Source organism: Pseudophryne corroboree, chromosome 11 (genome assembly GCF_028390025.1).
Source record: "Pseudophryne corroboree isolate aPseCor3 chromosome 11, aPseCor3.hap2, whole genome shotgun sequence".
NCBI classification, from domain to species: Eukaryota; Metazoa; Chordata; class Amphibia; order Anura; family Myobatrachidae; genus Pseudophryne; species Pseudophryne corroboree.
The window spans coordinates 109,346,115-109,372,163 of NC_086454.1; the positions used below are offsets into that span (position 1 = coordinate 109,346,115).

A 26,049-nucleotide genomic window follows, 5' to 3' on the forward strand; every position below is an offset into this window, starting at 1 on the left:
AGTATTAGTGGAAAAATAAGAGTGTTACACAAGTGCTAAATAAATATTATGGTGTGCTACCCCAAGGCAGCCTGGTCGCACCAGGCCTGGGGGGTACCACTCCCCAAACCCACACACTGTTGGGGCATATCTGGCACTGTAGGGGCATATCTAGCAATTTGGGGCATGTGTATCTGACAAAGTGGGGGCATATCTGGACTGTTTGGGTATATCTGGCACTGTGGGGACATATCCGGCACTGCGGGGCATATCTGGCACTATGGGGGCATATCAGGCACTATGGGGGCATATGTGTATCTGGCACTGTGAGGGCATATCTGGCATATGTGTATCTGGCACTGTGGGGACATATCTGTATCTGGCACTGTGGGGGCTTATGTGTATCTGGTGCAGTGGGGGCATATCTGGCACTCTGGGAGCAATGTGTATCTGGCACTGTGGGGTAATGTGTATCTGGCACTGTGGGGGCATATATGGCACTAATGAGGGCATTTGTGCATCTGACACCCTGGGGCATTTGTGCACCTGGCACCATGGGGCATTTGTGCATCTGGCACCCTGGGGCATTTGTGTATCTGGCACTGTAGGAGCATATCTGGCACAGTGGGGACGTATCTGGCACTGTGGGGGCATATATGTATCTGGCACTATTGGGGTCATATGTGTATCTGGCCCCCCCATATGTGTATCACGCCCCCATTTTCATTGACCACGCCCCATGTGGCATTTGGCCACACCCTTTTTTTACAGTACCTATAAGACATTTTTTCTACTTGCACCACTGGGTGAGCTACACCATCTTTATTGGCTTTTTGTGTTCCCCCTGAAAGGGATCCAATAGGATCCCTCCCAACACCTTCTGTGGCACATTCGTCACTCAATGCATGCGCAGAAGGACTCCCGGGTCCTAACCCGGAAGTACTTCTATCGCAAATGACAGCTCTTACTGGGAGAGCTGCCCTTTGTGATTTTCTTCAAGCATACGGCGTTATTAAATGACGTTATGGGGGAGAATTTGCAGATACAGTAAGGTGTATTTTAAACCAGTAGTTGCCATTACAAGATTATATGGTTTTTGCAATCATTTTATTACACAGGTATTTTTGTAATAATTTTGATAAATAACACATTGTTGTGCTATTGTTGCTGTAGTTGCTTGAATGTAGCCTATTACTGTACATATTTATCATGCAGAGAGATTTGGGGAGGGAAATGGAGAAGACGTGCATAAGTTCAAATGCATACTGTATGTTTGTATGTTCTGTTTCTGATTTAATATTTTATTGCATTTGTGTTTGAAAACAAAACTATTTTTAAACAAGAGCAGATTCCCATTGTGTCTTTGCATACGATTTATAGAAGAGTTTGGGAGCTATTAAATATTAATACCAAACAATTTCCCCCCAGCATTTCTGCAATTATGTTTATCCAGGATGAAAATGGATCAATATTTAAGGCAGTAATAATAGAAAAACTCCTCTAGTCAGTGTTTGACTTGGATCTATAAAAATCAAGACATGGAATCTGGATAGTGATTGAATCTATGAAAAACAGAGTACATTTGTATACTTGGTTAAGTTTAGCTAGTAATTAGAAGTGTAGAGAAGGAAGGGGCATCTATATAATAAACTGGTAAGGTCTGTCCCGGCTCCAACATGGATGCACAGTGGGAGTCAGGGCTGCGGCCTGCTCCTCCAGCGGCTCCCACTGCATGTAGTTGTATTGTCTCACAGATGTAGATTAGTTGTGATAACAGTGAGTGTAACAAGATTTCTTCTTCAAGACTCCACGTCAGCCATAATGGGTATAGACCTGTTCATTCCCTTCTAGTATAGACAGGACATTTTTTCAATGGACCGCCTACCTACTGTATATCTTCCAGGTCATCTTCCTTGTGCCTTGGAATCGAGACTACTGAGGATGATATCATCAACTATAGTATATAGGGGCAGATGTATTAAGCCTGGAGAAGTGATAAAGAAGTGATAAGTGGAGGGTGATAACGCACCAGCCAATCAGCTACTAACGGTCATTTTGCAAACCCGTAATGACTGGCTGGTGCGTTATTATCGCCTTCCACTTATCACTTCTCCAGGCATAATACATCTGCCCCATAGTATATAATATATAATCCCATGGGCAAAATGTCACATGATAGAACTAGAGAGGAATATGCTAATATACAGACAGAAGAGAGTGCCTCTTTATCATCAGATATAGCTGAAACAATAAACTCTGTATCGGTCTTATTAAGTTTAATGGACTGGGGGGGGTAATTCAGATCTGATCGCTGTTGTACTGATTTGGCACAGCTGGCGAGCAGATCCTAGCTGCGCATGCGTCTGAGCCACAATGCACACGCGCGTCAGACAGCTACAACAGGCATCGGCGGTCAGCGACGGGATAGTGCGAAGGATCCATTCGCACGGGCGTTCACAAAGTGATTGACAGGAAGAGACCATTTGTGGGTGGCAACTGACCGTTTACAGGGAGTGTCTGGAAAACGCAGGCGTGTCCAATCGTTTTGAGGGAGGGTGTCGGATGTCAGCTCCGGTCCCGATCAGCAGGATTCAATTGCACTGGAAGAGTAAGTCCTGGGCTGCGCAGAGACTGCACACACTGATTTTTAGCAGCTCTGCTTAGACACATAGGAACGCACACTTGCACAGCGAAAATACACTCCCCCTGTAGGCGGCGACTAAAAAACGCAGCCCAGCGATCAGATCTGAATTACCCCCAGGGTCAGGCACTAGAGCTGGGTACACACATCGTCTAGTGTCAGCATGGCCCCCACGGACGATGTTGCCTGTCAGATCTGCATGCATGAGGTTGTCGCTGAAGATGCGCGGGAGCACACATCGTCAGTGACATAGGGCCCGATTCAGAACTGATCGCTGTTGTGTGATTTCGCAAGGCTGCAGATTATTTATCAATTGCACATGCATACAGATCGTAATGCGCAAGTGCGAGGCCAAACTGCAAAAAATCTAGAGATGAGCGCCTGAAATTTTTCGGGTTTTGTGTTTTGGTTTTGGGTTCGGTTCCGCGGCCGTGTTTTGGGTTCGAACGCGTTTTGGCAAAACCTCACCGAATTTTTTTTGTCGGATTCGGGTGTGTTTTGGATTCGGGTGTTTTTTTCAAAAAACACTAAAAAACAGCTTAAATCATAGAATTTGGGGGTCATTTTGATCCCAAAGTATTATTAACCTCAAAAACCATAATTTACACTCATTTTCAGTCTATTCTGAATACCTCACACCTCACAATATTATTTTTAGTCCTAAAATTTGCACCGAGGTCGCTGTGTGAGTAAGATAAGCGACCCTAGTGGCCGACACAAACACCGGGCCCATCTAGGAGTGGCACTGCAGTGTCACGCAGGATGTCCCTTCCAAAAAACCCTCCCCAAACAGCACGACGCAAAGAAAAAAAGAGGCGCAATGAGGTAGCTGTGTGAGTAAGATTAGCGACCCTAGTGGCCGACACAAACACCGGGCCCATCTAGGAGTGGCACTGCAGTGTCACGCAGGATGTCCCTTCCAAAAAACCCTCCCCAAACAGCACATGACGCAAAGAAAAAAAGAGGCGCAATGAGGTAGCTGACTGTGTGAGTAAGATTAGCGACCCTAGTGGCCGACACAAACACCGGGCCCATCTAGGAGTGGCACTGCAGTGTCACGCAGGATGTCCCTTCCAAAAAACCCTCCCCAATCAGCACATGATGCAAAGAAAAAGAAAAGAAAAAAGAGGTGCAAGATGGAATTGTCCTTGGGCCCTCCCACCCACCCTTATGTTGTATAAACAAAACAGGACATGCACACTTTAACCAACCCATCATTTCAGTGACAGGGTCTGCCACACGACTGTGACTGATATGACGGGTTGGTTTGGACCCCCCCCAAAAAAGAAGCAATTAATCTCTCCTTGCACAAACTGGCTCTACAGAGGCAAGATGTCCACCTCATCTTCACCCTCCGATATATCACCGTGTACATCCCCCTCCTCACAGATTATCAATTCGTCCCCACTGGAATCCACCATCTCAGCTCCCTGTGTACTTTGTGGAGGCAATTGCTGCTGGTCAATGTCTCCGCGGAGGAATTGATTATAATTCATTTTAATGAACATCATCTTCTCCACATTTTCTGGATGTAACCTCGTACGCCGATTGCTGACAAGGTGAGCGGCGGCACTAAACACTCTTTCGGAGTACACACTTGTGGGAGGGCAACTTAGGTAGAATAAAGCCAGTTTGTGCAAGGGCCTCCAAATTGCCTCTTTTTCCTGCCAGTATAAGTACGGACTGTGTGACGTGCCTACTTGGATGCGGTCACTCATATAATCCTCCACCATTCTATCAATGTTGAGAGAATCATATGCAGTGACAGTAGACGACATGTCCGTAATCGTTGTCAGGTCCTTCAGTCCGGACCAGATGTCAGCATCAGCAGTCGCTCCAGACTGCCCTGTATCACCGCCAGCGGGTGGGCTCGGAATTCTGAGCCTTTTCCTCGCACCCCCAGTTGCGGGAGAATGTGAAGGAGGAGATGTTGACAGATCGCGTTCCGCTTGACTTGACAATTTTGTCACCAGCAGGTCTTTCAACCCCAGCAGACCTGTGTCTGCCGGAAAGAGAGATCCAAGGTAGGCTTTAAATCTAGGATCGAGCACGGTGGCCAAAATGTAGTGCTCTGATTTCAACAGATTGACCACCCGTGAATCCTTGTTAAGCGAATTAAGGGCTGCATCCACAAGTCCCACATGCCTAGCGGAATCGCTCCCTTTTAGCTCCTTCTTCAATGCCTCCAGCTTCTTCTGCAAAAGCCTGATGAGGGGAATGACCTGACTCAGGCTGGCAGTGTCTGAACTGACTTCACGTGTGGCAAGTTCAAAGGGCATCAGAACCTTGCACAACGTTGAAATCATTCTCCACTGCACTTGAGACAGGTGCATTCCACCTACTATATCGTGCTCAATTGTATAGGCTTGAATGGCCTTTTGCTGCTCCTCCAACCTCTGAAGCATATAGAGGGTTGAATTCCACCTCGTTACCACTTCTTGCTTCAGATGATGGCAGGGCAGGTTCAGTAGTTTTTGGTGGTGCTCCAGTCTTCTGTACGTGGTGCCTGTACGCTGAAAGTGTCCCGCAATTTTTCTGGCCACCGACAGCATCTCTTGCACGCCCCTGTCGTTTTTTAAAAAATTCTGCACCACCAAATTCAAGGTATGTGCAAAACATGGGACGTGCTGGAATTTGCCCATATTTAATGCACACACAATATTGCTGGCGTTGTCCGATGCCACAAATCCACAGGAGAGTCCAATTGGGGTAAGCCATTCCGCGATGATCTTCCTCAGTTGCCGTAAGAGGTTTTCAGCTGTGTGCGTATTCTGGAAAGCGGTGATACAAAGCGTAGCCTGCCTAGGAAAGAGTTGGCGTTTGCGAGATGCTGCTACTGGTGCCGCCGCTGCTGTTCTTGCGGCGGGAGTCCATACATCTACCCAGTGGGCTGTCACAGTCATATAGTCCTGACCCTGCCCTGCTCCACTTGTCCACATGTCCGTGGTTAAGTGGACATTGGGTACAACTGCATTTTTTAGGACACTGGTGAGTCTTTTTCTGACGTCCGTGTACATTCTCGGTATCGCCTGCCTAGAGAAGTGGAACCTAGATGGTATTTGGTAACGGGGGCACACTGCCTCAATAAATTGTCTAGTTCCCTGTGAACTAACGGCGGATACCGGACGCACGTCTAACACCAACATAGTTGTCAAGGACTCAGTTATCCGCTTTGCAGTAGGATGACTGCTGTGATATTTCATCTTCCTCGCAAAGGACTGTTGAACAGTCAATTGCTTACTGGAAGTAGTACAAGTGGGCTTACGACTTCCCCTCTGGGATGACCATCGACTCCCAGCGGCAACAACAGCAGCGCCAGCAGCAGTAGGCGTTACACGCAAGGATGCATCGGAGGAATCCCAGGCAGGAGAGGACTCGTCAGAATTGCCAGTGACATGGCCTGCAGGACTATTGGCATTCCTGGGGAAGGAGGAAATTGACACTGAGGGAGTTGGTGGGGTGGTTTGCGTGAGCTTGGTTACAAGAGGAAGGGATTTACTGGTCAGTGGACTGCTTCCGCTGTCACCCAAAGTTTTTGAACTTGTCACTGACTTATTATGAATGCGCTGCAGGTGACGTATAAGGGAGGATGTTCCGAGGTGGTTAACGTCCTTACCCCTACTTATTACAGCTTGACAAAGGGAACACACGGCTTGACACCTGTTGTCCGCATTTCTGGTGAAATACCTCCACACCGAAGAGCTGATTTTTTTGGTATTTTCACCTGGCATGTCAACGGCCATATTCCTCCCACGGACAACAGGTGTCTCCCCGGGTGCCTGACTTAAACAAACCACCTCACCATCAGAATCCTCCTGGTCAATTTCCTCCCCAGCGCCAGCAACACCCAGATCCTCCTCATCCTGGTGTACTTCAACACTGACATCTTCAATCTGACTATCAGGAACTGGACTGCGGGTGCTCCTTCCAGCACTTGCAGGGGGCGTGCAAATGGTGGAAGGCGCATGCTCTTCACGTCCAGTGTTGGGAAGGTCAGGCATCGCAACCGACACAATTGGACTCTCCTTGTGGATTTGGGATTTCAAAGAACGCACAGTTCTTTGCGGTGCTTTTGCCAGCTTGAGTCTTTTCAGTTTTCTAGCGAGAGGCTGAGTGCTTCCATCCTCATGTGAAGCTGAACCACTAGCCATGAACATAGGCCAGGGCCTCAGCCGTTCCTTGCCACTCCGTGTGGTAAATGGCATATTGGCAAGTTTACGCTTCTCCTCCGACAATTTTATTTTAGGTTTTGGAGTCCTTTTTTTACTGATATTTGGTGTTTTGGTTTTGACATGCTCTGTACTATGCCATTGGGCATCGGCCTTGGCAGACGACGTTGCTGGCATTTCATCGTCTCGGCCATGACTAGTGGCAGCAGCTTCAGCACGAGGTGGAAGTGGATCTTGATCTTTCCCTAATTTTGGAACCTCAACATTTTTGTTCTCCATATTTTAATAGGCACAACTAAAAGGCACCTCAGGTAAACAATGGAGATGGATGGATTGGATACTAGTATACAATTATGGACGGGCTGCCGAGTGCCGACACAGAGGTAGCCACAGCCGTGAACTACCGCACTGTACTGTGTCTGCTGCTAATATATAGACTGGTTGATAAAGAGATAGTATACTCGTAACTAGTATGTATGTATAAAGAAAGAAAAAAAAACCACGGTTAGGTGGTATATACAATTATGGACGGGCTGCCGAGTGCCGACACAGAGGTAGCCACAGCCGTGAACTACCGCACTGTACTGTGTCTGCTGCTAATATATAGACTGGTTGATAAAGAGATAGTATACTCGTAACTAGTATGTATGTATAAAGAAAGAAAAAAAAACCACGGTTAGGTGGTATATACAATTATGGACGGGCTGCCGAGTGCCGACACAGAGGTAGCCACAGCCGTGAACTACCGCACTGTACTGTGTCTGCTGCTAATATATAGACTGGTTGATAAAGAGATAGTATACTCGTAACTAGTATGTATGTATAAAGAAAGAAAAAAAAACCACGGTTAGGTGGTATATACAATTATGGACGGGCTGCCGAGTGCCGACACAGAGGTAGCCACAGCCGTGAACTACCGCACTGTACTGTGTCTGCTGCTAATATATAGACTGGTTGATAAAGAGATAGTATACTCGTAACTAGTATGTATGTATAAAGAAAGAAAAAAAAACCACGGTTAGGTGGTATATACAATTATGGACGGGCTGCCGAGTGCCGACACAGAGGTAGCCACAGCCGTGAACTACCGCACTGTACTGTGTCTGCTGCTAATATATAGACTGGTTGATAAAGAGATAGTATACTCGTAACTAGTATGTATGTATAAAGAAAGAAAAAAAAAACCACGGTTAGGTGGTATATACAATTATGGACGGGCTGCCGAGTGCCGACACAGAGGTAGCCACAGCCGTGAACTACCGCACTGTACTGTGTCTGCTGCTAATATATAGACTGGTTGATAAAGAGATAGTATACTCGTAACTAGTATGTATGTATAAAGAAAGAAAAAAAAACCACGGTTAGGTGGTATATACAATTATGGACGGGCTGCCGAGTGCCGACACAGAGGTAGCCACAGCCGTGAACTACCGCACTGTACTGTGTCTGCTGCTAATATATAGACTGGTTGATAAAGAGATAGTATACTCGTAACTAGTATGTATGTATAAAGAAAGAAAAAAAAACCACGGTTAGGTGGTATATACAATTATGGACGGGCTGCCGAGTGCCGACACAGAGGTAGCCACAGCCGTGAACTACCGCACTGTACTGTGTCTGCTGCTAATATATAGACTGGTTGATAAAGAGATAGTATACTCGTAACTAGTATGTATGTATAAAGAAAGAAAAAAAAACCACGGTTAGGTGGTATATACAATTATGGACGGGCTGCCGAGTGCCGACACAGAGGTAGCCACAGCCGTGAACTACCGCACTGTACTGTGTCTGCTGCTAATATATAGACTGGTTGATAAAGAGATAGTATACTCGTAACTAGTATGTATGTATAAAGAAAGAAAAAAAAACCACGGTTAGGTGGTATATACAATTATGGACGGGCTGCCGAGTGCCGACACAGAGGTAGCCACAGCCGTGAACTACCGCACTGTACTGTGTCTGCTGCTAATATATAGACTGGTTGATAAAGAGATAGTATACTCGTAACTAGTATGTATGTATAAAGAAAGAAAAAAAAACCACGGTTAGGTGGTATATACAATTATGGACGGGCTGCCGAGTGCCGACACAGAGGTAGCCACAGCCGTGAACTACCGCACTGTACTGTGTCTGCTGCTAATATATAGACTGGTTGATAAAGAGATAGTATACTCGTAACTAGTATGTATGTATAAAGAAAGAAAAAAAAACCACGGTTAGGTGGTATATACAATTATGGACGGGCTGCCGAGTGCCGACACAGAGGTAGCCACAGCCGTGAACTACCGCACTGTACTGTGTCTGCTGCTAATATATAGACTGGTTGATAAAGAGATAGTATACTCGTAACTAGTATGTATGTATAAAGAAAGAAAAAAAAACCACGGTTAGGTGGTATATACAATTATGGACGGGCTGCCGAGTGCCGACACAGAGGTAGCCACAGCCGTGAACTACCGCACTGTACTGTGTCTGCTGCTAATATATAGACTGGTTGATAAAGAGATAGTATACTCGTAACTAGTATGTATGTATAAAGAAAGAAAAAAAAACCACGGTTAGGTGGTATATACAATTATGGACGGGCTGCCGAGTGCCGACACAGAGGTAGCCACAGCCGTGAACTACCGCACTGTACTGTGTCTGCTGCTAATATATAGACTGGTTGATAAAGAGATAGTATACTCGTAACTAGTATGTATGTATAAAGAAAGAAAAAAAAACCACGGTTAGGTGGTATATACAATTATGGACGGGCTGCCGAGTGCCGACACAGAGGTAGCCACAGCCGTGAACTACCGCACTGTACTGTGTCTGCTGCTAATATATAGACTGGTTGATAAAGAGATAGTATACTCGTAACTAGTATGTATGTATAAAGAAAGAAAAAAAAACCACGGTTAGGTGGTATATACAATTATGGACGGGCTGCCGAGTGCCGACACAGAGGTAGCCACAGCCGTGAACTACCGCACTGTACTGTGTCTGCTGCTAATATATAGACTGGTTGATAAAGAGATAGTATACTCGTAACTAGTATGTATGTATAAAGAAAGAAAAAAAAACCACGGTTAGGTGGTATATACAATTATGGACGGGCTGCCGAGTGCCGACACAGAGGTAGCCACAGCCGTGAACTACCGCACTGTACTGTGTCTGCTGCTAATATATAGACTGGTTGATAAAGAGATAGTATACTCGTAACTAGTATGTATGTATAAAGAAAGAAAAAAAAACCACGGTTAGGTGGTATATACAATTATGGACGGGCTGCCGAGTGCCGACACAGAGGTAGCCACAGCCGTGAACTACCGCACTGTACTGTGTCTGCTGCTAATATATAGACTGGTTGATAAAGAGATAGTATACTCGTAACTAGTATGTATGTATAAAGAAAGAAAAAAAAACCACGGTTAGGTGGTATATACAATTATGGACGGGCTGCCGAGTGCCGACACAGAGGTAGCCACAGCCGTGAACTACCGCACTGTACTGTGTCTGCTGCTAATATATAGACTGGTTGATAAAGAGATAGTATACTCGTAACTAGTATGTATGTATAAAGAAAGAAAAAAAAACCACGGTTAGGTGGTATATACAATTATGGACGGGCTGCCGAGTGCCGACACAGAGGTAGCCACAGCCGTGAACTACCGCACTGTACTGTGTCTGCTGCTAATATATAGACTGGTTGATAAAGAGATAGTATACTCGTAACTAGTATGTATGTATAAAGAAAGAAAAAAAAACCACGGTTAGGTGGTATATACAATTATGGACGGGCTGCCGAGTGCCGACACAGAGGTAGCCACAGCCGTGAACTACCGCACTGTACTGTGTCTGCTGCTAATATATAGACTGGTTGATAAAGAGATAGTATACTCGTAACTAGTATGTATGTATAAAGAAAGAAAAAAAAACCACGGTTAGGTGGTATATACAATTATGGACGGGCTGCCGAGTGCCGACACAGAGGTAGCCACAGCCGTGAACTACCGCACTGTACTGTGTCTGCTGCTAATATATAGACTGGTTGATAAAGAGATAGTATACTCGTAACTAGTATGTATGTATAAAGAAAGAAAAAAAAAACACGGTTAGGTGGTATATACAATTATGGACGGGCTGCCGAGTGCCGACACAGAGGTAGCCACAGCCGTGAACTACCGCACTGTACTGTGTCTGCTGCTAATATATAGACTGGTTGATAAAGAGATAGTATACTCGTAACTAGTATGTATGTATAAAGAAAGAAAAAAAAACCACGGTTAGGTGGTATATACAATTATGGACGGGCTGCCGAGTGCCGACACAGAGGTAGCCACAGCCGTGAACTACCGCACTGTACTGTGTCTGCTGCTAATATATAGACTGGTTGATAAAGAGATAGTATACTCGTAACTAGTATGTATGTATAAAGAAAGAAAAAAAAACCACGGTTAGGTGGTATATACAATTATGGACGGGCTGCCGAGTGCCGACACAGAGGTAGCCACAGCCGTGAACTACCGCACTGTACTGTGTCTGCTGCTAATATATAGACTGGTTGATAAAGAGATAGTATACTCGTAACTAGTATGTATGTATAAAGAAAGAAAAAAAAACCACGGTTAGGTGGTATATACAATTATGGACGGGCTGCCGAGTGCCGACACAGAGGTAGCCACAGCCGTGAACTACCGCACTGTACTGTGTCTGCTGCTAATATATAGACTGGTTGATAAAGAGATAGTATACTCGTAACTAGTATGTATGTATAAAGAAAGAAAAAAAAACCACGGTTAGGTGGTATATACAATTATGGACGGGCTGCCGAGTGCCGACACAGAGGTAGCCACAGCCGTGAACTACCGCACTGTACTGTGTCTGCTGCTAATATATAGACTGGTTGATAAAGAGATAGTATACTCGGAACTAGTATGTAGGTATAAAGAAAGAAAAAAAAACCACGGTTAGGTGGTATATACAATTATGGACGGGCTGCCGAGTGCCGACACAGAGGTAGCCACAGCCGTGAACTACCGCACTGTACTGTGTCTGCTGCTAATATAGACTGGTTGATAAAGAGATAGTATACTCGTAACTAGTATGTATGTATAAAGAAAGAAAAAAAAACCACGGTTAGGTGGTATATACAATTATGGACGGGCTGCCGAGTGCCGACACAGAGGTAGCCACAGCCGTGAACTACCGCACTGTACTGTGTCTGCTGCTAATATAGACTGGTTGATAAAGAGATAGTATACTACTACTAATATTATATATACTGGTGGTCAGGTCACTGGTCACTAGTCACACTGGCAGTGGCACTCCTGCAGCAAAAGTGTGCACTGTTTTAATATAATATTATGTACTCCTGGCTCCTGCTATAACCTATAACTGGCACTGCAGTAGTGCTCCCCAGTCTCCCCCACAATTATAAGCTGTGTGAGCTGAGCAGTCAGACAGATATATAATATATATAGATGATGCAGCACACTGGCCTGAGCCTGAGCAGTGCACACAGATATGGTATGTGACTGACTGAGTCACTGTGTGTATCGCTTTTTTCAGGCAGAGAACGGATATATTAAATAAACTGCACTGTGTGTCTGGTGGTCACTCACTATATAATATATTATGTACTCCTGGCTCCTGCTATAACCTATAACTGGCACTGCAGTAGTGCTCCCCAGTCTCCCCCACAATTATAAGCTGTGTGAGCTGAGCAGTCAGACAGATATATATAATATTATATATAGATAATAGATGATGCAGCACACTGGCCTGAGCCTGAGCAGTGCACACAGATATGGTATGTGACTGAGTCACTGTGTGCTGTGTATCGCTTTTTTCAGGCAGAGAACGGATTATAAATAAAACTGGTGGTCACTATCAGCAAAACTCTGCACTGTACTGAGTACTCCTAATGCTCCCCAAAATTAGTAAATCAAGTGTCTCTCTAATCTATTCTAAACGGAGAGGACGCCAGCCACGTCCTCTCCCTATCAATCTCAATGCACGTGTGAAAATGGCGGCGACGCGCGGCTCCTTATATAGAATCCGAGTCTCGCGATAGAATCCGAGCCTCGCGAGAATCCGACAGCGTCATGATGACGTTCGGGCGCGCTCGGGTTAACCGAGCAAGGCGGGAAGATCCGAGTCGCTCGGACCCGTGAAAAAAAACATGAAGTTCTGGCGGGTTCGGATTCAGAGAAACCGAACCCGCTCATCTCTAAAAAAATCCAGTGTCTTTTTGATCTTTAAGCAAACACAAGTTGATTAACAGGAAGCGGCAATTAGGGTTGGTAACTGGCTGTTTTCTGGAAGTGTCTGGAAAAATGCAGGCGTGCCCAAGCGTTTTCAGGGAGGGTGTGTGACGTCAGCACTGGCCCTGATCAGCCTGATTCTATCGCACTGTAGGAGTAGGTCCTGGGCTATGCACAGACTGCACAGACTGGAAAAATCATTAGATGGGGAGTGAGTTGAAAACGGATTTGCATTCACAGAGATTTTCGCAAGGCGTACGCAAACTTGCCTGTGGTGGATTTTCACTCTGTCTGGGCGGCAACTATCTGATCGCAAACCTCTGCAAATTCACAGAGGAGCGATCAGGTCTGAATTAGGCCCATAGTGCATACACACTGGATGATTTGAACAATGGGGGTAATTCTGAGTTTATCGCAGCAGCAAATTTGTTAGCAGTTGGGCAAAACCATGTGCACTGGAGGGGGGCAGATATAACATGTGCAGAGAGAGTTAGATTTGGGTGGGTTATTTTGTTTCTGTGCAGGGTAAATACTGGCTGCTTTATTTTTACACTGCAATTTAGATTTCAGTTTGAATACACCCCAACCAAATCTAACTCCTCTGCAGATGTTATATCTGCCTCCCCCCTGCAGTGCACATGGGGGGTAATTCTGAGTTGATCGCAGCAGCAAATTTGTTAGCAGTTGGGCAAAGCCATGTGCACTGCAGGGGAGGCAGATATAACATGTGCAGAGAGAGTTAGATTTGGGTGGGGTGTATTCAAACTGAAATCTAAATTGCAGTGTAAAAATAAAGCAGCCAGTATTTACCCTGCACAGAAACAAAATAACCCACCCAAATCTAACTCTCTCTGCACATGTTATATCTGCCACACCTGCAGTGCACATGGTTTTGCCCAACTGCTAACAAACTTGCTGCTGCGATCAACTCAGAATTAGGCCCAATGTGTCGAAATCGAGCGCATCGTTCACAATATCGTCTAGTGTGTACCCGGCATGGGTATGGTATAATAGATAGACAGTGTCTAGTTAGACAGTCAATAGATAGACACCACATGTTAGATAGTCAAAAGGTTGACAGGGTAATAAGGTCGATGTGGTCATGAGGTAGACATATAAAAAGTTCTCAGTACAAAAGATCGACAGGGTCAAAAGGTCGACATGAAAATATTTGACATAAAAACGGTAGACACCTTTTCTTTTGCATTTTTGGAGTTTGTGTGGATAGTTTTGTCATCTGGGATCCCCAATTGTAGAAGTGTATCCCCTCGCCACACTTCACACTAAGGTTTATAACCAACTCTATGCCGACATGGATAGAGAAGGTATAAAAAAGTCCACAAACATACTAAATTAAAAAACATCCTGTATTTACCTTTTTTATGTTGACCATTTTCATGTTGACCTTTTGACCCTGTCGACCTTTTGACCCTGTCAACCTGTCTGTCTAACATATGGGGCTAGATGTAATAGGATGTGATTTTTCAGGTGTCCAAAAAATCGAATAAAATCGCAAGTTTGAGACTTTTGATTTCTAGCTAAAAATCGCAAATGTAATAAGGTGCGATTTTTATGGTTAAAAAGGAAATTGCATGCAATGCTATATTTGGTTTTTGTTAATAAAAACATGCGTTTATGGAACAGTAAAGAAATAGTTAAAAACCAAAACAAAATGACATGCAGGTCCCCCCCAAAACCATAACCAGCCCCGGGCTCTTTGAGCTGGTTCTGGTTGCAAACAGGGTCGGACTGTCCCACAGGGGCAAACCCCAGTGGGCCCCACTGCCTGGGGCCCCTCCCCCTCCTTTAGTGATCAGGTTCCAGACTGTGCTCTTGAATTATACATATGTCAGGTCTGTTTTGTTCATGTTTGTAAATCCAGTCATCAGGACACAGACATGTGAGTTCACTGCTGTGCTGCTTTATTCCATCACCAACTACAGGCACACTGCACACTGGACCACCCACTTCCCAGCATCCCCCTGGTCCTAGGGGCCATCACTGAAGATTCAGGCTTGCAAATATTAGTAAGGGAGTGTCTACAAATATTAAGCATTCTAATACACTAACATCACATCCTCTTTTCTTTAAAGATAAGCCCTGTACGCTTCAATGCAACAATTAACAACGTCATATTAAGAACATCATCTAACACGTTTCAATGAGTCTCTCAGGTCTGCGTATTTCCCTTTTGGGTCTTTCATACACAGTCTGTGTTTCATCGACCATGTTGGACCTTTCTAGAATCGCGGTTTGTTCACCATTATGAGGATCATCATACATGTCAGATGAAGGGTATTCTTCAGTCATGTTGTCTTCATTATGGTTAGGTTGAGATCTTAAATCCACCCGATTTCTTCTTACTTCGGTTCCATGCTCTGTACGTATAGTATAAGATCTTGGTGCTACTTGTGCTTGCACAATACCTTTCTGCACCCAAATACCTTTCTCGTGATCTCTGAGACGGACTTGGTCACCCGATTTTACATCAGATAATCGTTTTGTTCGTCTGTCATGGAACAGTTTCTGTTTCGCCTGTTGACGTTCCTTACTCAGTCTGAACAACGCTGAGTTATGTGTATTAAGCAGTTCATCATGTATCGGGAGATTTGCTCTAATCCTCCTTCCCATCAGCATTTGTGCAGGAGAAAGTCCATTCTGTAAAGGTGTACTGGGCTATATTAAAAGACTTTTGTAGAAATCTTCTTTACCTTCTTGAGCTTTTTTCATGAGACTCTTTACAGTTTTTACTGAACTTTCCACCAACCCATTTGAGCGTGGATAGTGAGGACTTGACGTAGTATGAACAAATTCCCACTCATCAGCAAATTGTCTAAATTCAGCACTGGAAAACTGAGGACCATTGTCAGTGAACACTTCCATAGGAACATCAACGCCTTGCAAAGATTGACTTCATGCAATTGGTTACGGCTTTACTAGTAGTTGTATGTAGTGTCTTCACCTCAGGGTAGTTAGAGTAATAATAAGTCACAACAATGTATGTTTTCCCATTACAATCAAACAAATCTGCGCCAACTTTCTGGTACGGTCTCTCTGGCACTGCGTGAGGACTCAGTGGCTCGACTTGTTGTTTCGGTCTATACGGAAGACATAATTCACATGTAGCTGTAGTCTGTGCTATGTCTTGGTTCATTCTTGGCCAATACATAACTTCACGCGCTCTCCGCTTACATTTTTCTTCTCCTAAGTGGCCTTCATGTATCTTGCACCGCATAGTTTTTCTTAGTCGTGCAGGTATGACAAACCTATTGCCTTTGTAAATAATACCATCGACAACTGTAAGGTCACTGCGGTACATCCAATAATCATGAATAGACAGCGGGCACGCATGTTTTTCTGCTGGCCAACCTTTCAGAATGATATCTTTCAACACTTTTATTGTGTCATCTGTCTCAGTTTCTTTCCTAATCTGTTCTTGTCTTGCAAGAGACACTGGTAGAGAAGCTACGATCAAATTAACATAGGCTTCTATCTCTTCATCCATCAGACTTTTGGAACCTTCACTTTTGTCCACAGCACGAGAAAGTGTATCAGCAATGTACATGTATTTGCCGGGACAGTACAGCAAGTGTACATCATATTTCTGTAGTCTGATAAGCATTCGTTGAATCCTCATGGGACAGTCATGTAATGATTTAGTCATGATAGCTACCAATGGCTTGTGGTCAGTTTCCACTGTAAATGTTTGACCATACACAAACTGATGAAATCGCTCACATGCATATGTGATCGCTAAAAGTTATTTTTCTATTTGAGCATACCTTGTTTCAGCACTTGTCCGTGCTCTTGATGCATAGATTACTGGTTGCCATGTATCCTCATGTTCTTGTAACAGCACTGAGCCTAGGCCAAATTGCGAAGCATCTGCTAAATATTCTTATTCTTTTCGCAGTATCAAAGAATTTTAGCACTGGTTGCTCTGTAATGATCTGTTTCAAGTTTTGCCAACTTTTTTCTTGTTCATGTGACCACATCCACTCGTTATCTTTGTCCAACAACCATCTAAGAGAGGCTGTTCGTTCAGAGAGTTGAGAAAGAAACTTTCCTAAGTAAGTAATCATTCCTAGGAATCTTCTGACGTCGTCTTTGTTGTTAGGACGTTCCATGTTCACTATGGCTGATATTTTCCTTGGGTCTGGTTTTACACCTTGATCCGAGACCACGTCGCCCATAAAGGTAAGTGTATTCACGCCAAATTCACATTTGTCCTTGTTTAGCTTTAGATTCACTTTCTTGACAAGTTCCATTACTTGTCTCAATCTAGAATCATGTTCTTCCTTTGTAGATCCCCAGACAATAATGTCATCCATCATTGTTTCAACACAAATATGGAATATGTTCAAAAATCATGTGTATCTTTTTGTGATATACTTCTGGAGCAGACAATATTCCATATGGTAGTCGAAGAAATCTGTATCGACCTTCTGGTGTATTAAATGTACAAAGCTTTGAGCTGGCCTCATCTAGCTTCATTTGCCAGAATCCTGAAGATGCGTCCAATTTACTGAACCATTTTGCTCCCGCAAATTGCGACATGATTTCATCTCTGGTTGGTAGTTTGAAATGTTCTCGTTTAATAGCTTTGTTTAAATCTCTGGGGTCTAGACATATTCTGAGTTGTCCATTTTTCTTTTCAACAATTACTAAGGAGCTTACCCATTCAGCAGGCTCATCAACTTTCTGTATCACACCCAAGGCTTCCATGTGATTTAACTCTTGTTTCACTTTTTCTCTCAGCGCAAATGGCACTTTTCTACAGGGGTGTATCACTGAAGAAACTTGCGTGTCTATATTTATTTTATGCTCTCCAGGCAAACAACCTAGACCTTCAAACAAGTCTCTGTATTGTGTAAACATCGATTTGCAGTCATCTTCTACTTGTGATGTCACCATAAAAACTTTCTTTAGCAAGCTTAGTTTCTCACAGGAACTTAATCCTAGAATCGGTTGCACATTTTTATCCACAATCATTAGAGATGTTTTAAACTGTTGTCCCTTATATTTCAGTGTCACTAAGCATGTACCTTTCACAGGAATTTCCTCCCCAGTGTACCCTGTAACTTTCACTTTGGCTGGATGAATTTTAGGTTTTACTCTAAAAGTCTTATAGTCTTAAAACGATATTAAATTCACCTGCGCGCCAGTATCAAGCTTAAAGGGAATGACAATCTCATTTGCAGTTAAAGGGACAATCCATTCTTTCTTATCTGCACTGCAAAGTTCAATGCAATCCACAAAGAATTCCTCTGTTTGTTTAACAGCATGCACTGTGGTTGTTTCACTTTTAATTTAACAGCATAAGTGATTAAGTCTACCACATTTCATGCAGGTTTTACCATAAGCCGGGCACATTTTAGGATTGTGAACATTTCCACATCTACTACACATTTCCTTATTAGACTGTGGCTTAGACTGCTACATTCTTGAGAATGGAGGTTTGCTTAGCTCTGTGTTCTGCACTACATGGACAGCAGCATCAACTTCCTTGTGTAACTTTTTGGCTTGAAATCTAGTTATTTCTGCAGATCTACACATAGTCACTGCCTTGTCTAGTGTTAGGTCTTGCTCTCTCAGCAGTCTCTCTCTGAGTCCATTATCAGGTATTCCACAGACAATACGATCTCTAATCAGTGAATCCTTTAAATCACCAAACTCACAGGTTTTACTGAGTGATTGCAGCTCTGTAACATACTGATCAAATCCATCTACAGACTTCTGATCACATGTGAAAAACTTATATCTTTCAGATGTCACATTTTTCCTTGGCACAAAGTAATCTTTAAACTTTTGCATTATAGAAGATAGCACCATATTCTGCCCCTCAGCAAACTGAAAACTATTATAAATGTCCAGCACATCCTCTCCTATCAGATGGAGGAAAATGGATGCCTTCGTTTTGTCAGCCTCTGTATCAGCTCCACATGCAGCAAGATATATATTAAACCTTTGCTTAAATATTTTCCAGTTTTCAGACAAGTTACCAGACATCAGCATGCCGGTTGGAGGAGCTAGTTTATCCATGGTTACTCACTGTTTGAAGAGAGGAGCACACGGCAGGTTTTGCAGACACTGAGTATCACAGCCTTACAGACTGCTGCAGGATTCTGTCACACTCTGAGAGCACTAGCAGTCCAAGTTAAACTTCTTCTGACACCATGTTTTGTTCATGTTTGTAAATCCAGTTATCAGGACACAGAGACATGTGAGTTCACTGCTGTGCTGCTTTATTCCATCACCAACTACAGGCACACTGCACACTGGACCACCCACTTCCCAGCATCCCCCTGGTCCTAGGGACCATCACTGAAGATTCAGGCTTACACATGTTAGTAAGGGAGTGTCTACAAATATTAAGCATTCTAATACACTAACATCACAAGGGCCGCAACTAAGGGGAGGAGGGGCTAAGAGGGCATGCTTCCCGGGTGCTGGATGTCAGGGAGCGCAGAGACCCCCATCCAGCTCCCTCAACCAAGTGCTCCCCCTCTCCATGCCCAGCACTGGACTCGGGGTTAGTGGCGGATCCATGCAAGCACTTTGTCATCTCACAGTATTGCACTCCATTCATCCAGACTGTGGCAGACTTTACAATCAATCTAAAATCCTCACAGCAAAGCACTGCTTGACAACCAGGATTTCAGATTGATTGTATAGTCTGCCACAGTCTGATAGAATCAAGTGCTGAACAAAGCACATGATCCTGTAGGGGCAGTGGATTGTTGTGTGCAGAGACCTTCTCCTGCATCCTGCCTGTTACAGTTGGCATTAGCAGGGTGCTATGTGCTGTGACTGGTGGCAGCCTGCATCTTCATCAGTGATGCAGTGGGTGGTAACTGGTAAGTATATGTTTAGTTCAATTGCCATTCCAAGCAGGGGCGTCTCTAGAGAGGAGGGGACCTGTGTGCCGCTGCTAGCACTCTGAGCGCTGTAGACTCTGGCACAGTGCCAGAGTGTACAGCGCATGCGCCGGACTCTGAAAAATGGGTGCTGTGCCATTTTTCCGGAGTCCTGCGCATGTGCTGTAGACTCTGGCACTGTGCCAGAGTCTCTAGTGATCAGTGCGCTAGCAGCGGCGCAATGGCTACAGGAGAGGAGGGGGCCCACACACGGTCAGCGAAGGACTCCGGAAAGGTAAGTATAGGAGAAATGGGTGCAGTGTGTGTGGTGTGGGTCCCCCTGGACTCAGGGGCCCGTGTGCACCACACACACTGCACCCATTATAGAAATGTCAATGATTCCAAGCCTGGGCTTGCACGCTCTCTCTCCCCCCTTTCCCTCATTACTTTCCCATCTCACTTTACCTCTCCTCTCTCTTTCTCTTTCTCTCTCTTCCTCCCCCTCTCTTTCCTCTTTCTCCCCCCTCTCTCTCCCTCTCACCTCCGCATTCTCTTTTTCTCCCTCACCCCCCTCTCTTTCTGTTTCCCCTCTCTCCCTCACTCCTCTCTCCCTCATCCCTCTCCTCTCTCTCGCTTACCCCTCCCCCCTTCTCCCATATCTCTCTCTCCCCCCTCATCTCTTTCTCCCCAATCCCTACCCCCTTCCCCCATGGTCCCATATTCTGAACTGGAGTCAAATGGCATTACTACTGTGTGGCATTATGTATACAAGCTGCATAAGTATCATATGGTGTATAAGGGATACAAATGTGTGGAATATTGTGCTATATAGGGCATTACTATTGTTTGGCATATTGTGAATAAGGAACCCTGTTGTGTGACTTAACGTGTGGTATAATTTGAATTTTCTTTGTGTGTGTGGGGGTGCCACATAACTGCCTTGCCCCGGGTGCCGAACATCCTAGTTTCGGCCCTGAATATGTTACCATATACTGCACACGACTATGTTGTATTCTCTGCAGTGCATTGACAATATTTATCTGGTACATTATCATGCACGCACTAGAAGTATGCCCCAGTCCGACACTGGTTTCAAAAATACAGGAAAAAAATTGGCGAGGGGTTCCCTCTATTTAAACAACAAGCACTATAGCTATAGCATTTAATATATTGACATTATGTATATGGGAGTGATATGAAATATAGTTGTCTATAGGTACGAAACCATTATTTTTGCTGCTGCATTATAACGTGCACAGCTTAATACAGAATATATGTTTAACCCGAGGGGCATTTTGGCTCTTTTCAACCTCATTAACTATGTCACTATGTCACTGGGCTCTTGGACCAGTACTGGTTCCAAAAATACAGAGGACAAAAGAAGGAGGTCTTTATTTTAATATTTATTTTGTTGTGGAACTACAGTTACCAGCGGCAGAGCCGTTACTACGTGTGTGCCAGGTGTGCCTGGCAAATAGCGCAGTCACCCTGAGGGTGCAACGGCCAGCGGCTTGTAATGAGTCAAATTGACTCATTACAAGCCGCCTGTGCTGTGTGCTCCGCGCTGGAGAAGAGGAGAGGAGCAGCGCCGGAGGCAGGGGAGGAGGAGGAGGGACGGGGACTGGAGCCGCAGCAGCGCTATATAATTGGTAGTGGTGCCGCTGCAGCAGTCCCTCTCCTTCCGCATTGGCTGCCTGGCGCTGCTGTGAATGCTGGGATGCGCTTCCCTCATCCCAGCATTCACAGCGGCGTCGGCTAGCCAATGCAGAAGGAGAGGGACTGCTGTAGCGGCGCCACCACCAATTACACTGCGCTGCTGCGGCTCCAGTCCCCCTCCCTCCTCCTCCTCCCCTGCCCAGGATCTGCTGCATGAAGCCTGCACCGAGGAGCCTGAGCCAGCGGAGAGAGAGATGGTAAGTATCTATCTGTCTGTCTATCTATCTCTCTTATCTATTCTGTCTGCCGCAATGTGTAAAAAGGGGGACGCTGTCTGCCGTAATGTGTAAAAAGGGGGAAGCTGTCTGCCGTAATGTGTAAAAAGGGGACGCTGTCTACCGTAATGTGTAAAAAAGGGGACGCTGTCTGCCGTACAGTGTAAAAAGGGGACTCTGTCTGCTGTACAGTATAAAAAGGGGGACTGGCTGCCGTAATGTGTAAAAAGGGGGACTGGCTGTCGTAATGTGTAAAAGGGGGCTCTACCTGGTGTAGTGGCGCTACTGTGCGGCGTGATTTGAATAATGGAGACTACTGTGCACCGTAGCATGAATTGGTATTATTTTGTGGCCACACCCCTTCCCCATGAAGCCACACCCCTATATATTTTTTGCACGTCTACGGTGCGCACTGCCCCTATCTTGCATAGGTGGGGCGCCTATGCCGTTTCTTGCACACAGCGCTAAAATGCCTAGTTACAGCACTGACCAGCGGGTCCTTTAATGCCTCACATGCTGGTACTTGTGGTATTTGTGCGGGGAAGGCTTGCTGGGACCTGTAATTCCACAATAGACAATATTTTTATCCTTTTTTTTAAAACACTTTTATGGCAATTAGCCCCCCATCCACAGCCCACGGATGGAGGTGGGACAGTCTCGGGCTTCATCCCTGGCCCTTGGGTGCATGGAGGATGGGGCAACTAGTTTGGGGGTTGTGATGCTGCGGCTACAGGGACCTATATAAAAATGTCCTCCGGCTGCAGCATCACCTCCGTAGCTAGTGGAGCCCAGTGCTGTTTTTAAAAATACGGGGGACCACTACTTCTTTCGTCCTCCGTATTTTTGGAACTGGGACCGGTCCAAGAGCCCTGCATGTCATTTTTTTTTAAATTTGTTTCTTTACTTTTACAGACAGAAGCATGCACGGATCACATTGATCTGTGCATGCTTCTGTCTGACAATCTCGCCAGCCAGAAGCTGGTCTATTTATTGGCGACTTTTTTGGTAATGTTTTAGGTGCGAGTTGTAAACTTGCATCCCATTATATTGCCCGAGTTGTATGTTTGCAATGTCAAAACATCTGGATGCAATCTTTTATAAAAACTTATAAAATATTAAGCGCAGCCATTGGAGTCTGGAACTTTATCTTTAGCAAGGGATTTGGTAGCTGATTTCAGCTAAATTTTGGTCTTTGGTTCATAAAGAAATGTACTAGTCTCCGGGCTGAGTCGGGAGATTTTAAGCAACTAAGAAATGAGTTGACAGTACTGATCAAAAGCTAAAGACGTAAAATATGTTTTGCGCACCTTTTTAAAATGTAATAATGTTTAGAATGGTATAACACAAATAGCTTAGCTATATGCAGGTGGAGGGAGATTTTTCGATCCTTCTAATTCTACTGTAGCTTGTTACTGTATCTTGAGTTTTTGAGCTAAGATCAAATAATCTCTATCATCTAGAGCAGGGGTATTCAGTATATACGGCGCTCCAGCTGTTGTGGAACTGCATATTCTGGCATGCCCTGTCACAGTTTAGCACGCCCTAATAGCAAAATTGTGGCAGGGAATGCTGGGCTGTATAGTTCCACAACAGCTGGGGGGCTGCATGTTGAATACTCTTGATCTAGAGTCAAACTTCTGGTACAAGCGGCAGAGCTGTGGAGGGGTAGTGTGATGAGGCTGCTGCAGTGCAGGTGTAGTCGGGCTGGTGCCCGAACCCTGGTGGTCTAGGGGCGGTACAAAAGAATAATGGACTTAACAGTCCTGATGTCTTCGGCTGGCCCAAGCCTGGTCCAGCCACACCTACTGCTTGGTTTTCAGTGACTCTCACCACCCCCAGGCTTCCTGAAGCCTTCATCTGAGTAGCAGTGGCCGGTGTTAGCTCTTTGGCGCACACCATTACCTCATGGCTTCCAATGTCTTCACCAACCCCACTTCCGACGGGCGTCAGCTCTTTGATCTTCACCCAGTGGGCGGAGGCCTGTTTAAGCAATGGCCAACGCCCTCCGGGACTTCAGGGTGCTTCCCTGAAGTCTTCTTTTTTGATCTTCAGTAGCACATCCTCCACGCTTCTTCCCGGACGATGAACTTAAATCCTGCGCCCAGCACTGGCTACTATGAGCCAGTGTCAGGAGACGGTGCTATGACGTGGCGCACCGCGATTGGCCAAGCCACAGCCATTTCTTATGGGCTGCCGGCGCGTGAGCTGGAATTGGCTCAACGCCAGTGCCAAATTCAAAATGCTGCACTGTCATTAGTGGTGAAAATGCACTGCTGCCTCCACAGACATTGCAGAACTCTGCCGCCATGGTAGTTGGGAACTGGATCAAACAAAGGTCCAGGTCCTCAGCCTTGCCTGACATCACCATTGGACCCCGCTGCACAGGCAAACGGGGCCAGAATCCCTCTGAATTCTGTTCCCCTGCCGTACCCGGGGCCTGCCCCTAAACCAAACACCCAGACATGGAGGTCGAGGGTGCACACAGCAAGACCAGCGACCGCACCAGTAGACTAGTCATTGCTACAGAGCATTAACTGGATTTGATCTGTGGAAAATAATTACATTTGTGCTAAGCTAAAGTCCTATTTGATATTATCAGAAGGTTATTCTATAGGTCACTCTGCTGGTGGGGTTTTTTTTTCAGTTTGTTCTACTCCTATTGGTTATGGTGTCTATGTCTATGCCTATAGTGTCTGTGCAATTCTAATTAAAATTCTAACGCAGCAAGAGGCATCTGTAGGAGATAGACACCTCCTGTTAGCATTAGCGAGTATCCGAGTGCTGCATCTGAGGACGTGCTGCGTCTGTTTTGACATTGATGTGATATAAAAAATTTGTTATACTACTTCATCCCTGGGTCATTAATACCACTGGATGAGGAATACTATTATGTTTGACAAAGCCTCATGAACCTGTGAGTACTGGCACACACCCCAGCATTTACTATAGATACTGGGATACGCTTTTTTTTTTTTTTTACCATTTCTTACACTTTTAAACACAATAGTGGTGCACAGATCTTACTGTTTTGTGCAGGCTTCATGTATGGGAGTGTTTGACTGCTGGAAAACCCATTAGCCAAACACAACCACATATACCATCGGAAAACACGATCAACTAAAACACGGGAACGTAGTAAATTCTCGTATTTTCATTTTAAAACCCCCCACCCGTGTTTGATCGATATAACCCGTGTTTGATCTCAGTCAAACACAGGTGAAATACAATTCTTAGTAAATTTACTCCTATGAGCTTCGGATCCCAAACCACACAAAAAAGTAAAATTTTTCATAACCTACCTAATTCATCACTGAATTTCTGCAAAACTGATATTCTGAAGAAAGCCTATAAAATTTGCACACGGTGTAGCTTAGGCCCTCATTCCGAGTTGTTCGCTTGCAAGGCGATTTTAGCAGAGTTACACACGCTAAGCCGCCGCCTACTGGGAGTGAATCTTAGCTTCTTAAAATTGCGAACGATGTATTCGCAATATTGCGATTACAAACTAAGCAGTTTCTGAGTAGCTTCAACCTTACTCGGCATCTGCGATCAGTTCAGTGCTTGTCGTTCCTGGTTTGACGTCACAAACACACCCAGCGTTCGGCCAGACACTCCCCCGTTTCTCCAGCCACTCCCGCGTTTTTTCCGGAAACGGTAGCGTTTTTATCCACACGCCCATAAAACGCCGTGTTTCCGCCCAGTAACACCCATTTCCTGTCAATCACACTACGATCGCCGGAGCGAAGAAAAAGCCGTGAGTAAAAATACTATCTTCATAGCAAAATTACTTGGCGCAGTCGCAGTGCGAACATTGCGCATGCGCACTAAGCAGAAAAACGCTGCGATGCGAAGAAAAATACAGAGCGAACGACTCGGAATGAGGGCCTTAATGTTTATATATGCAAGCCATTAAACATTATTTTATTTCCTCCTCCGCAAAGTATTGTGCTTAACTTCTAGAATATAGAAAAAATACTTATATATTTCCACACAAGTTCTGACTAACAAAACTGGTTTGTTGTATTAAATATGAGGATGATGAAACACATCTGTAATATGTAAGAAATGTCTGTTGGAAATTAAAAATCCTTTATGGATGTGAGACGGTACAGCATCAAGATGAACATAACTGTTGCTTTCTAATGATCATCTCAGTCCACAATTCATATTGTTCTTCTACATCTATAACATCAGCATAACGAGGTGCTGACAACCAACTTGCTT

The 26,049-nt window shown here is 44.8% G+C and overlaps 1 protein-coding gene across 5 annotated transcripts in view; it reads right to left on the reverse strand.

The window, feature by feature from the left end:
- Positions 1-26,049, reverse strand: part of LOC134969034 (general transcription factor II-I repeat domain-containing protein 2-like) — a 473,133-nt gene that overhangs the window by 87,933 nt on the left and 359,151 nt on the right. The gene's annotated exons all lie outside the window — the stretch shown is intronic.